At 51.0% G+C, this 13,704-nt stretch overlaps 1 long non-coding RNA gene across 1 annotated transcript; it reads left to right on the top strand.

The window, feature by feature from the left end:
• The first annotated feature begins 459 nt into the window (after positions 1 to 459).
• LOC148222011 (uncharacterized) lies at positions 460 to 13,160 on the top strand. The gene is made up of 2 exons (XR_015807037.1): positions 460 to 1,041; positions 3,714 to 13,160. It is a non-coding gene; the product is annotated as an uncharacterized LOC148222011 (long non-coding RNA).
• Positions 13,161 to 13,704: the final 544 nt, after the last annotated feature.

Below are 13,704 nucleotides of genomic sequence, written 5' to 3'. Positions count from 1 at the left end.
CCGCCGCTCGGGCCTCGCCCGCCGCTGCTCGCCCCGGCGCGGCCGCCCCCGCGCCGCCGCCGCCTCCTCCGCCGCCGCCGCCGCCTCCTCGGCCGCCCCCGGCCGCCGCCGCCGCCGCCGCCGCCTCCTCCTCCCGCCGCCGCCGCCGCCGCCGCTGCTGCAACAGCCCCCGCGGCCACCAGCCGGCCGCGCTCTCGCGAGATCTGCCGGAGCGAGGAGAGGGCGCGGGAAGGCGGCAGAGAGCGGCCCCCGCCGCCGGCCGCCCCGGCGAGCACGGCGGCAGCGCCGCGCCGCCGAGCGGCCGCCGCGGGTACTGCAGCTGCGCGCACCCGCCGGCACCGGCGCCGCGTCCGAGCGAGCCCCGCTCCGGGCGGCACCGGCCCCGCCGCCGGCCCCGCTGCACCCGCGCTCCCGCACCCCGGGGGCGGCTTGCGGGGCCCGGGAGAGCCGCCGGGTTCGTGCTTCCCGCGGGGAACCGTGCGGGAGAGCGCTCAGCAGCGGGCCCTCCGCCCGGGTGGGATGGCGGGGATGCCCGGGTGGGATGCCCGGGTGGGATACGTGTTTATTCGGGGGTGACAAGGAAGTTAATTAATAGGCCTATGGCGTGGCGCGGGGCTCGGAGGCTCGGGAGCGCAGCGGGGATGGGGAGCGGGGGGGGATCAGGCGTCCCCCCGCAGCGGGGGTTTGGAGGTGGGGCTTGGAGGTGGGATTTTGGAAGCTTGGAGGTGGGATTTTGGAGGCTTGGAGGTGGATTTTGGAGACTTGGAGGTGGGTTTTGGAAGTTTAGGGGTGGGTTTTGGAAGAGATGCTTTAGCTTCTAGTCCTTGTTTCCCAACCCTCAATTTTTAAGCCAGCTGCAGCCCTGGTAAGGATGTTTTCTCCTGATGCTGCAGGTCAGGAAGCAAACTGGCAGGATTGCTCTGGGTAGAAGTCGCTTCCCTGCCGGCTGCTTCCAGGACTGCTGATTTCTGTGGAATGCGTGGATGTACCTCTAGCATCCCAAATACCCTGCAAGTGTTGCACAAGGAGTGGTGCTGTGAGGTGAATTTTGGGGTGGCCTGTGGAATGTGCCTGGCACACAAATGGCTTTCTCGAGGAGACAGGGAGTGAACTGCTGAGACATCTTGTTGCGTTAGAGGATGCTCAGATATCACAAGAGGAACCCCCAGCCTGCCCCATGGCTGTGGTTAAAGCCCTGGTGATGGCGACTCCACGGCTAATAAAAGCAATACACAGAGAAACAGTTTCCTTTTACCACGGAAACAATATTTCAGCGCTGGCTGAGCTGCAGCTTGGCAGCTGCAGGAAAAAACCCTGAGTGCTGGGGATGTGCGGTGCTCTCCGTGGATGCTGTGTTTGATTTTCAGCCTACCTGAGCTGCCCTGGGTGTTTCCTGGCACGGAAAGTGCGTGTCCAAGTTGGCATTGTCATGGCAGGCCGCAGGCTGGTGCTTTGGCAACCCCTCTCTCTTGATTTGCTCTTTTTATCCTCAAGTCAAATGAATTTAAACAACCAAACCGAGGTCGATCCACGCAGCCTGTTGCTATCACCACCAGGTATCCTCGTGGATGAACTGGGAAATGCACAAGGAATTGCATTTATGCCCTGGAGGATCGTGGCTGGTCTCTCTCTGATTGGGCTGCAGTGAAAATTTGCTGGTGCTGAGGATGCTGGCCAGCAGCAGAGGTTATTTTTCCTCCCCAGCACGGGCCAGTGGTGCTTTCTGGGAGTGGATGTGCTCCAAGTGGATACCAGCAATCCCGGGAGCAACCTGACAGTCTTGGTGCTTTGGTGGGATGATTGGTGGGATTCTGCCTGCCCAGCACCATTCAGTGTTGGAAGTCACAGCCACTACCTAATGCTCTGATTTTGTGCCTGAATTTGGCTCGAATGAGGCATTTGCTTATTGAAGTAAACAGAACTAAGGAAAAAGTAATTTTCTTCCCAAAAGTTAATCTTTTCAATGGGAGATCCTCCAGAGTAGCCCATCCTGGGGACCCACAGGAACCTAAATTGGTCTGCCCAGTGCTAAAACAACATAAACGAGCCGAGGCAAACTTGGGATGGCTGCTGAATGAGGCAAGGTGCAAAATAGGATGGATCAGGGTGATGGATAAGTGCAGGAGCCAGGGGAGTCTCTTCATACATTATCCAGTTTGGCCTTGTACAGGCCAAAGACTGGACTGGAATCCTGCAGGGAACTGCTGGACTTGTGCTGCCTGTCCTGGCTGTTCTAGTCCTATCAGTGCCTCCCATATGGTTATCAGGCTGCACACTGCTCTGCCTCTGTGGCTTCTGCTGAAACCCAGACCTCTTTGCTCTGAAAATCAGAAATCTTTTCATCTCCAGCCCCACAACTCTCAGTTTGGAGATTTCACAAGATTTTCAACAGTTTCTTCCCTTCCATGTGTCTCTCAGTAGCAATTGTACCCCCTTCGGCCCTGTTCTGATAGCCTAAATGAGAGCAAATTTAGGTAGCTTCCTCTCATAAGATAATCCTCCTTTCTTTGAGTGTTGTAGTCATTTTCACACCAGTTTCAGTTCCTCAGAAATACAAGGGAAGAGGTTTTCAGAGCTGTGGCTGGGATTTCAGGCTTAAGATCAATGGGCCTTTTGTTTTGAAATCCAATTCAGTGGGCTTTTAAGAACATATCTGATCATTACTGCGAGCATCTCGAAGTTTGGAGCCCCAGCCTTTTATTCAGCTATGAAACAACAACTCCGCTGACTCCAAGAACTTGTACAAACATTTCTAATCAACAGGAGGGAAGCTAAGAGCCATTCAAACAACAGATAAGATTAGTAACTGAAGTGGCTGGACTGCAATTGTTATTGTGCAAGTCAAAGAAAAGGCTGTCACACACGGAGGATGTTGCCAGGCAAGATTCATTTGAGTCGCTGAGTCATTCTTCTCTCACCCACTGTCCGAATTCTGCAGTTTGCCCAGATCTACTCAGGCTGAGCCGGGTGATCTGCTGGCTCAGGAGGTGACTGAGTTTAGGCTTTTTTCCTAGGTTGTGTCAGATATTTCCCTTGGTCCTTCTCTTGTCCAGCACCCCCACCATGGAAAAAGGACCATATTCTGGTTCAGAAAACTTCCTGTGCCACGATGGGAGTTGGAGCACTGAAGAAACCAAAGCCGAGTTGCTGTTGCCATCTCTCAGCTGCAGAGCACTCAGAAGGCTTTTCCAGCCACGGGGGGATGTGTGAGGCTGGTGAAGGCTCAGCCCAGGAATGTGTAACAGGATGGTGAAAGCTCCCTTCACTTTCCATCTGGGTCCTCCTCGGAGCGTGCCTTTGGAGAGAGGAGTTCAGCAAGGCTCGACCACTGTCGTGAGGCGTTGGTTACCCCGTGAACAAGCCCCATCGTGTGCAGCAAACAAGAAAGCAGCACACAACATATGAAAGTCATTTAGGAAGAAGGGAATGATGAGCGGTGCACACAATAGCGTTGCTATTAGGGTCTGTCAATCCTAATTAAAAAAATACTTCTCAATGAAAATTATTTATAAAAAGAAATCACAGTGACCCTAAATCAAATTATTTGTGAATGGTTTTTAGTCTCCCAGATCAGTTAAAACTCCTGTGTTAGTCACTGGACGTCATCCAAGCTACATGCTGAATGAATAACATCCCTGCCAAATTTCATTTTTTTTCACCCTCACCCAGTTTGGCACAGGACAGTTAAAGTCATTTTTCTAAATATCTTTCAGAACATCAAGCAACTGTAAAATAACAATGGGAAAGCTTGGCCACGGACAACTGCAGCCCTCCAGTTGGAACCGCTTCTCTCCAAGAAAGCAGCTCCACTTCCTTTGATGAATCTGTTTTGGGGGAGCACCGAGGCAAGGATTGCTCCACGGGGGTACTGCAGGGTCACTGCCCGAGTGGTAACCCTGCCAGGGAGCCTGGCTTCCAGGTGTTCCAGAATGGGGCACAGCTGGACCCAGACTGGCCTTGGGTACAGGGTTTGTGCCTTTTTTGGCCACCTGCTAGAGGGTGACATCCCGAGGATGTATCAGCCATTCCTTGTCCACAGCAGCAGTTTCCATGGTGAGCTGTATTGACGCTTCTTTTGCTTACTCTTCAGAAACAAAAAAAGAAAAAAAAAACCAACAAGAAAGAAATAAATAAGGAATCAGTGACTGCACAATGGCAGAATAAGTTCTTGCTTTTTGTCTGCAAAGATAAAGTGCTAATTCTTCTAAGCACTCTGTGATGTCCTATCCAAGTGAGTTAAGTTTGGGATTGTTTTCATGATGGCTTGTTCCAACTCCAATATGCTTTCCCTTCTCCTTTGACTGGCCTGCAAGTCCCCCACTGCCCTTTTCTCAGCTGGATTCCCCTCATTTGTTCTTTCTGACCATGGAGGGCTCTGCTGTGTTGTCACCTGCAGAGAGCGAGGACGCTCCCCAGTTCTTGGTTCTCAGAGACATTAAGAGGGCAGCATGGTTCTCCAGCTCCCCACATAATCCAGGAGCTGGCTGCTCTTCTGTTGAAATCTAGCAACAAATGGCCCCCAAATTCCAATCTTGCTGTTTTTCAGTGAGAATAATGTATAAACCCAGGGCTCTTTGCTCCTTGTCTCCTAAGGAAGATTAAGGACTAGAGCCCAGCATCACGGGCAGCAGTTAGCAAAGGCTATGTCACCCACATATGTGACTGCTTGTTCCCCAGTATCCAAGTGGCTTCTTTGCCTCCAGTTGAACTGGTGTGATGCCTGGGTGGGCCTCCTCCTTCCCTTCCCTCTTCCCATGCCCATGGCATTGGCTGGGAAGGTGCTCTGTCCACAGGGACATCCAGGAAGGTGGGCATAGCTGGCTCACAGCTGCTCGGGCTCCTGGTGACCGCCTGCTTTGTCCTTTTATTAAGATGACAGCACCTCCTGTGTTTTTGCTGTTTGATTCCTCTTGTTTTCATGCTGCCTTGCTGCTGTCTCCAGAGCTGTGCCCGGATGGTCCTGTTGTTCCTCCAGCCATGACCGCTGGTTCTGGACTTGCACAGCCATGCAGCAAAGCAGCTGACACCCTCTCTGCTCTTCTTTTCCTTCTGGGCTTGTGGACATGCTGGGGGCTGTGGGCTGTGAATCCATCCCCTCAAGGCATGTTTTTGGGAAGTGTGCTTTAGAAACCATTGGCTGGCATTGTCTGCAGTTCTGGGTTTCCCAGGTTTGCTGGATAGAGGTGCATCCCCCTCCCATGCCACAATGCCTGCTTTATCCTGCCATTAATTTGCAGCCTCTAAAGCTGTTGGATCACACCAGGTGGGGTCCTGAATGTGTCCAAGAGCAGTCCAGCTGGTGCAGGCTCCCAGAGGAGAAAAGGGTGGGGGAAGGCAGGGAGAATCTTGGCACTAGAGAGCCCCAGGTATGAGCGTGCCTCGAACCTCCACACCTCCTCCTCCAGCCAGGGGAGCTTTCTGGCCATTTGTAACTTCTGGTTTTGAGGTTAATACTCCAGCCCCTCCCCAATGCAGCTTTCTGCAGGCTGGGATTCTTTCTCAGATTACTTTAAACCCCCTTTCATTAAAAAGTATATGAAGATGTTGGAATAGATCTTTTGCAATCTGTTCCCAGGGAGCAAGGTTGCTCATAGAACTGGGGTGAAATGGGATGACTGCTTCCACTTGGAACCAAAGAAACCCCAAAAATCTGCAAGGACGAGAAGGAAGATACAGAACAAATCTCAGTTTTGAAATGAGGTTTAGAACAAATCACAGTTTACCAGTTTTGCATCCAAGAAAAGGATGCTTTGACTTTTTCTTTTCCCTGAAAGTTTTTCTCTGAAGATGCTAACCTGACTGTTGCCACTCTGAGAGGACTCAGTGAGTCCTCAGCTCTCAGGTGGGCTGGCTGCTGCCAGCGTGACACAGTGCTGTGGTTTTGACCCCAAATGGCAGCTCAGCACCATCATCCACTCACTCACTCACTCACTCACTCACTCACTCACTCACTCACTCACTCCCCTCTGATGGGGTGAGAGAGAGAATCAGAAGGATAAAAGTGAGAAAAACTGGCAGCTGAGTTAAAGAAAGTTTAATAGGGAAAGTAAAAGCTACGTGCATCAGCAAAGCAAAGTAAGGAATCTGTTCCCCACCTGCCATTGCAGGCAGGTGTTCAGGCACCCCCAGGACAGCAGAGCTGTATGATCTGGGATATCCCTTTTGTCCTGGCTGTGTCCCCTGCCAGCTCCTTGTTCACCCCCACCTGCTCACTGGTGTGGTGATAAGAGAAGCAGAAAAGGCCTTGGCTCTGTGTAAGCCCTGCTCAGGAAAAACAAAAATATTTCTATGTTATCACCCATGTTTTCAACACAAATCCAAAGCACAGCCCCACAGCAGCTACTGGGAAGAAAATTAACTCTACTCCAGCCACAACCAGCACACGGAATCCCAGCTCCCCATCCTCTGTGGAGTTTGGTTTACATGGCTCTGAAAGGAAAACTCTCCCAAAACTCACACAACGAAGAGCAAACTCCAGCTGTGCACATGGAGCTGTGCAGTACAGGCAAGTGCTCAGATCCATTGCTGGATTGCAAGCACCTGATGTTCCTATGGTGGAACCTCTTGCTGCATCCAGGTAATTGTCCCCCTGGACCCTGCACCCACCTAGTGATTTTAGTGCCTCTGGTTTGGAATTCTTTTTTCCTGTGGCAGCCACAAGGCTAATGGGTGTATTCAAGGCTTGTTCTAGCAGTGTTAAGCTCATTGCAGAAGCTCAGGACCTGCCTTTTGGCTCCTGGGGGCAAATGTGTGTGTGAGTGAATGCAGCCCTGCAGGCACAGCGGGTACCTAAAGCAGTAATTTCAAGGGTGCTACATAAACCCAGGAATAGAGTAATACCTACCTGGACGAGAGCAGAGGCACTGGAGCTTAATTTAAACTCTTCCAACTTCCTTCCCTCCCAATTCTAAGACAAATGGACAAAAACGTGCCCTGGAAACTCTTGTGGAGCCCAGCCAGAGATGAGCAGGAAGGAGCCAAAGGCATTTCCACAGCTTGTCTTGCCGTGCAGGAGGCTTGGAGAGGTGTTTATAAACACCTTTTCTGCTCACAGTGCTCTTGGCCCCTCTCTGGCTCATGGCCAGGCATGGCCCTGGTCCAGGCTTGTTTTGAAGTGTTTCATCCCTCGTGCTTTGTAGAGCTGCCTTGGTGCTGAGGCTGAGCGGGGATTTGCCCTGGGAACAGGTCCGTGTTCTCCAGGGAGGACGGGAGCTGCTGTCCAGATCCAGGAGACAGGAATTGTCCCCTTCAAAGCTATTCCTGGAGGTGGGTCTGAGTTTTCACACTGCCCTGTGCTTGCTCTGTCTGAGGCAGGTGATGTGTCCCATGAGGTTGATGTTTCTGCAGCAGCTGGGCTCTCAGGTGGGACACGGATCCCACAGCCCTGTGGGATGGGCACAGGTCCAAGCAGGGATCTGTGCTCTGCCCAGTGCTGGTGGAGCTGGTGCTGATGCTGTTTGGCAGTCACATCATCAGGACAGGAATCTCCTTGGGTCCCTGGCATGAAAACGCTTGGTTGACTGTAAACAAACCTATTTACACAGATACTTCTCCGCCTGGCCTGGAGAATGTGGGAGCTTTGGTCTGGAAGAATTTGTAGCTTGTGACTTCTAAACTCCTCATTATGCAAACATGAGAACCAGCAAGGCATCTCATCACCACTGGCTCCCCTAAACAAAGCCTGTTTAGAGGAGATACAAGTGATCTCTGAGTAAGATTTTGTGGATTGAGGGGTAACAGGAGGAGTGTTTGAAGCCATTCTTCGAGTACTGCAGCACTGCCTGTTCCCTGTCCTTCTGTGGCCCAGCTAGGTGTCCTGCCCCACACTTGGCCCCAATCCCTGTCTTTTCCAGGAGGATAAAGCTGCTCTTTAAACCATACTCCAGTGCCTTCCCTGGTAAGAAGTCACAGCTTCCTTCAAGGAGGATGAAGGTCTCAGCTGTGCTGATACATGAAGTATGGCCAGATTTGGAATCCTCCCGTGAGGGGTGAGAGGGGAGCTGCCACGGGTGGGAGGTTGGTGTGATACCTCCCTTTAAATGTCCATCACTTTGTGGACCTCAAGGAAGAGAAAAGCTGACTTGGCTTCTCATTTTAAGCTTTACCAAGATGAAAAGGAACAGTGGTGAGGGGGTTAGCTAAGGCAGCAGAATCACTTGTCATTCACAAAGTGATGGAGTTGATTCCTGCCAGCCCTGAGGAGATGAGAGCTCCAGCTCACAACTGCAGAGTCCTGTGAGCCTGACCTGGGTGCTGTGAAAAGGAAGAATCAGGCACTATTCCTTTTCTGTGAGTGGCTTCCCTTGGGCAGCCTTAAGAAATGTTGCACTGTAGCAGAGGAATGTCTCAAAGTATCAATGTTTATTTAGTAATTATTTAACATTTGCCTATTATCTCTTTCAGAGCTTCTCTGGGGGTATTTTCTGGAGCAGTATTGTGCCCTATGTTTCATTTCTGTCTTGTTGAGACCTATCTGGGATTTGAAAACCTGGGATTCTTGCTCTCTGTGGCTTATCTGGAGATTACCAGCTCTAAAAAGTTGTCCTATACCTCATCTCAGTGTTTTGGATTTTGCTGAAGAGGTGTTTATTTGAAAACCTCTTAGTCCATAAGCCAGACCCTTACCACAGAGGCAATATCTTTTTATTTTTCCCTCAATGATGCCACAAATAAAATGATGAAGGTACTGAATTTTTCCATGCTCTGGTTTCTCACAGAGCAAATTGGCTGCAGAGTCCACTCTGGCTCGGTGTCAGAGAGGAAACAGCTTCATTTTTATGAGGTAATTCCTTGGTCTGCTTTTAGACCCACAAGTCCCAGCTGGGGCTGTGCAGTAGCCCTGCAGTGGACTGAAGGAGCACAGTAGACTGAATCACACCAGGAGGAGGAGAAAATCTTGGCTCCCCTAAATCCAGCTGCCAGTACAGAATGCACCCAGCACAGCAGGAAGTCCTTCTCCCTCCCCAGGGAACATTAGGGGGGTTTCAGCCTCTCACAGTGTCTAGATAGAGGAGCTGGTTTGAGGATATTTCTTCTGGGAGTATTTTGGGAACTCATTAAAAAGAGAATTATAGACCAGCCCTGGTGTGATTGAGATAACGTGGTGTGTAAGCGTGCAGGAAACATGAACATCCTCTCAATAATTAAATTCAATTAATTGTTTTACAGCTGCTCAGCAAATACCATGAGGTTCAGGTGGGAGATGCAGTGCTGGGATTCACAAGGTCTGGATGGAGCAGGGAAGAAATTGTGGTTTGTGTTGGAGAGGAAATCTATTTACAAACCAGAAGCATTAGCAAACTGGCTTTGCTGGAGGCTTGAGGGACATTCTGCAGCCAGCACAGCACAGCACAGCAGGCACAGACCCTTGTTCTGGGGAAAGCAGTGCAGGGAAGGAAAAGGGCTCTGGCACCTGTGAGAGGGGGCTAATTCTGCTTCTCAGTATGAAAGGCCTGGCAGCAAATGGCATAATAAAACAGCTGCCTTAATAAGACAGAATGAAAAGAAGGACATATAATAGCTTGATAGCTCGAGGAACCAAAAAGGAAGAACTTCTCTCTGGGGAAGGGATATGTGCAGCACTGGGGAAAATCCATCCTGGGTCCATCCAATGCTGCACGAATGCAGGGTGCTCTGCATCTGAAAGGGCATAAGGCTTACTTGCCCTTGATATTTCTCTTTTTACTCTGCCTTGTTAAAACGGATACTTTATCAAGACTTTTGCTGTTTCTCACTGAGTCTGGAGAGACCCTCACATCACCTCCTCCCTGACCCAGTCCAGGGAGCATCCCTGAGGAAATGGGTGTGCACGGGGCTTGCTGGGGGACTAGGGACAAACTGCTCCCCTCAGATCAGAGCCAAGGCTCCTGCTGCCTCCCTGGCCCTCCCCAGCCTGGAGAAACAAGAGGCTTGTGCCAGACCCCTGCTCTGAAGTGCCTCACTCAGGTCCCCATTGCTTCCCTGCATGAAGGAGCAGTGACTCCTGGAAGGGGAACAGACAGTGCTGTGTGTTGTGTCATGGGCAGCCAGCATTACCCCCCTAGCTGGAGGCTCAGAAACAGCCTTGGCAGATTGCTTAGAGCTCACATATCCCAGAGACTCAGGGTCCTGGAAGGGGCTGTGGGCTGGGAGCCCTGGGATGCTCCTGGCTGGTGCCTGCTTGCACCGTGGCTGTTGTCAGCACTAGGTCAGGGTGACCACGGCCTCACTGGGCTCAGCCTCATCAACCCCAAACAATGAAGGACCTCTGCCCCCATGCTGTGTGCTCTCCTGGGCATACACCCCCTCCTGGGAAAGAAAGATCACCTGGATATTCACCCTCAGCCTTCCAAGTTGCACTATAGAGCCACTGCCCTGTGTGACATGCCCCCCTGAGGAGACTTTGGCTCTGATGCCTTTGTACCTGCCCTCCAGGTAGTTTTCAGCCATTAATTCAGCCCTAAATTTCCTCTCCAACAGATTAAATGAGACCACTTCCCATCACCCCTCCTTTTAGTGCCCGTGTCCCTGCCCCAAGGAGTCTGTGTGTCTGATCCAGCCTTCAGGAGAGGCGAGGGAGGCAGGAGCAGCATCCCCAGGGACAGGTCAGCGTTGGTGATGTCAGTGTCCCATCACTCCTGTAGCAAGCACAGACTCCCACTGAAGCCTCTGTCTTGTCAGAGCTGGCCTGGCATCCTTCCCAGGCAATGAATTTTGGGAGAGGGAATACAAATTGCTGTCCTTGGCTGTGCAGGGTTAATCTCAGTGCAGATGCGTGTGGTGCTGCCTGTGTCCTCAGCTCCAGCCAGGACGTGCACAGCAAAGGGCTGAGGAGGGAGCTACAGACCGGGAAAGATGCGTGGCCTTGGAATGTTGGGAGAGTCTTGGAGTGCCAGAGGAGGGAGGATCCAGCACATGCACGTGCGTGCCCACGGATCACACGAGAGAGATGCAGCAGATGAGCTGCCTTGCTCTATTTGTAACCTCCCACTGCTGTTGCACAGGCTTTGCAAGGAGGAGAAGGAGCTGAAAATGGAGCTGAAAATGGAAACTTGAGGCTCGGATGCTTGGAGGGGCTCAGGAGCCCGAGCCAACCCATCAGTTCCCAGGGAAGCAGGAGCTTCTGTTCCTCCTGGGTCCTGTGTCTTGCTCTCATGCTCAGCACAGAGTGAGGCATTCATGCTCCACCTCGGAGCAAAAGTCATTTTCATTAACTTATTGAGGAAAGGAGACATAAAGACACAATTTAATTGCAAACCACAAGATTACAGTGTGAGATGAAGCGAGGAAAGAATGAAGGAGGAAAAGGAAAAACAACTTGGTCTTATTTTTTAATTTGCATCTCTTCAGCTGGCTGAAGGAGAGCTGGGTGAGGACGTGGCAGTGCCATGGTGTGCCCTGGTGGGTGGGATCCAGCCTCCCCACCCGGGCATCACAGCTGGGATGTTGCACCCAGGATCTGGCTGCTTGGACAGTCCCAGGTGGCTGCAGGATGAGATCCTGGTGTGCAGGGAGCCATGGACACCTGTCCTGTGCCCCAGCCCAGGATGTGGATTTCCTGCCTGGATTCAGCACCTGCTGCCCCAGTGTTGCTTTTGGAGAGCAGGATGTTCTTGGGATAGTGCAAGGTAACAGGAGAGCACAGGGAGAGCAAACAGGGATCCTCTTCAGCCCCTTACCTGCAGCAGCCTGGGACAGTCCACCCCTCCCCTGACCCCAGCTCTCCTTGCAAAGGGCAAGATGGAAAGGTGAGAGATGAGGCTCCAGAACCACTCCAATCCCCCTGGCTTCTTGCTGAAACTGCTAATTAAAGAGCCCATTTCATCAAGCAATTTTTTTCTGATGTGAAAATTTTTCCATAAGGAACTAGTCCCGAATCCACCAACTCATTTCACATTTATTTTAAATCTCAGCTTTATATTGTGTAGTTTCCTCCAGGGCTTGATTATCTTCTCAGTAAAAGCTCTGTTGTTCTGGTTTGTGAGACCTATATTTAGCCTTGCCTTAAGGTCTGTGCACCTCTCAGTACAGGGCTCAGATGCTGCCACCCGAGCTCCTGGGCTTTCCTATTTATTTGGATCTATTAAACAAGTTACCATTTCTGTAATATCAAGGGCATTTTCCAGCCACAGGCTGCCTACCAGCGGTAACTTGTTGCTGCAGAAATGGTCTCCTGGATCTCAGAAGTCATTTGGAGAGGGTCTCTTGTCTAACAACGGCAAATTGTATTTAAACAGGGAATCAAGGGCAAAGCCAGCCAAAGAGCCTTGTCCCTCTCTGGTATTGTGGTGGTACCTCAAGTCCTCATTCCCCTTGTTTCCTACACACGTAATAAGGCATACACCTACTCAGCATATTTTTACAAAAAATACACAAAACAGTCAAAAGTGGGAGGGGACTTCACCTATGAAGAGAATTCAGAGGTGCACAGACATACCTGATGCCCTGGTATAACTGCAATTGTTGTTTAATACACAGGGGGGTGTAAGGAGGTTGTGTGAAGAGAAGAGAGAGAGAGAGAGAGAGAGAGAGAGAACATCAGAGTGGCTGGAAAATCCAGTCCAGGAAGAATCTCTGGGATGGAGGGATCTCTTAGTGGAGAGCTGGAGACTGGGATACGCCATCCTAAGGGGAGCATTGCTCCCACTGATGCCATTTTGTGTTGGATCCCAGAAACCTGGGTTTTCTGAGCTTTCTGTGCTTTCTGGCACTGACCCCTCTGGAGAACACTGCTTTTGACCTGAGGCTTGGAGAAGGCTTCCAAATTTGAGTGCTTAAGTTAAAATCATAGGTGTGTAGTGAGTATAGAAGTGTGTGATTTCACATGGTGAAGGGTTTTAAATTTGAAGTTTTTGTAATATAGTAATAGCTATGAGATAAGATGGAGGATTTTGGGTGGTGTCTCTTTCAGTGCTCATCTTCCTTCTTGTTTGTGATTTCAGGCAGTAGTTTTTGGTTGGACAGTCAGTGCTGCACTGCGGGTCACGGGAGCTGGGTTATTGGGTTAGAAGTATAAATAATATAGGTATTATTTCTCTATTGGAGCGTTTAGCTTTAAGAGACCTTGTAGCAGTTGGATCAATCTCCATTTTGCTCACTTCTACCTGGTGGCTAGATGTCTTGCTGAACTTTCTGTACTTTTGATAAGATTTAATAAACAACCAAGCCCGAACCTGAGAAAATCCATTTCCTTCGTGTGTTTTTAAATCCTGGCTCTGAGTGAAGACAGAAGAGACTCCAGACAAACCACTAATTAAGTGGTGAAAAAAACACCACCCCACTTTTACAATTTTGCACCCCGTGTCGTCCTTCTGGTGACACATCTCAGTGCCTGGGCACCACCGTCCTTCTGGGGGACGAGAGGAGCTGCATCACTGATCATCAGCTCCCTGCCAGTGTCCCACCACAGGATCCCTCTGGCTCTGGGCAGCGGTGCCCTGCAGAGGCTCCCCTGTCTCCTCCACCCTGAGTGGAGCCCTCCTGCAGCTGGAGCTGCTGACAAATGTGTTGGATGCAGCTGTATCCAAGGAACGGAGCGAGCGAGCGGCACAGCGAGCCAAGGCACGCGATCGGGAAGATCAGCAGGCAAAATCTGGGTGCTGAGGCATGGGGCTGGAACATCTGATTGGAAGGCTGGGAGGGAAAAAGGGAAGGCTGAATTGTTTATGGTTTGTTTTTCATTCATCATTCCTGCTTGTGTGGGTGGACAAGGAGTGAATGAGTTTC

This window comes from Sturnus vulgaris, chromosome 15 (assembly GCF_052056855.1).
Source record: "Sturnus vulgaris isolate bStuVul1 chromosome 15, bStuVul1.hap1, whole genome shotgun sequence".
Lineage (NCBI taxonomy): Eukaryota > Metazoa > Chordata > Aves > Passeriformes > Sturnidae > Sturnus > Sturnus vulgaris.
This window is presented reverse-complemented; position numbering and strand designations above follow the sequence as displayed.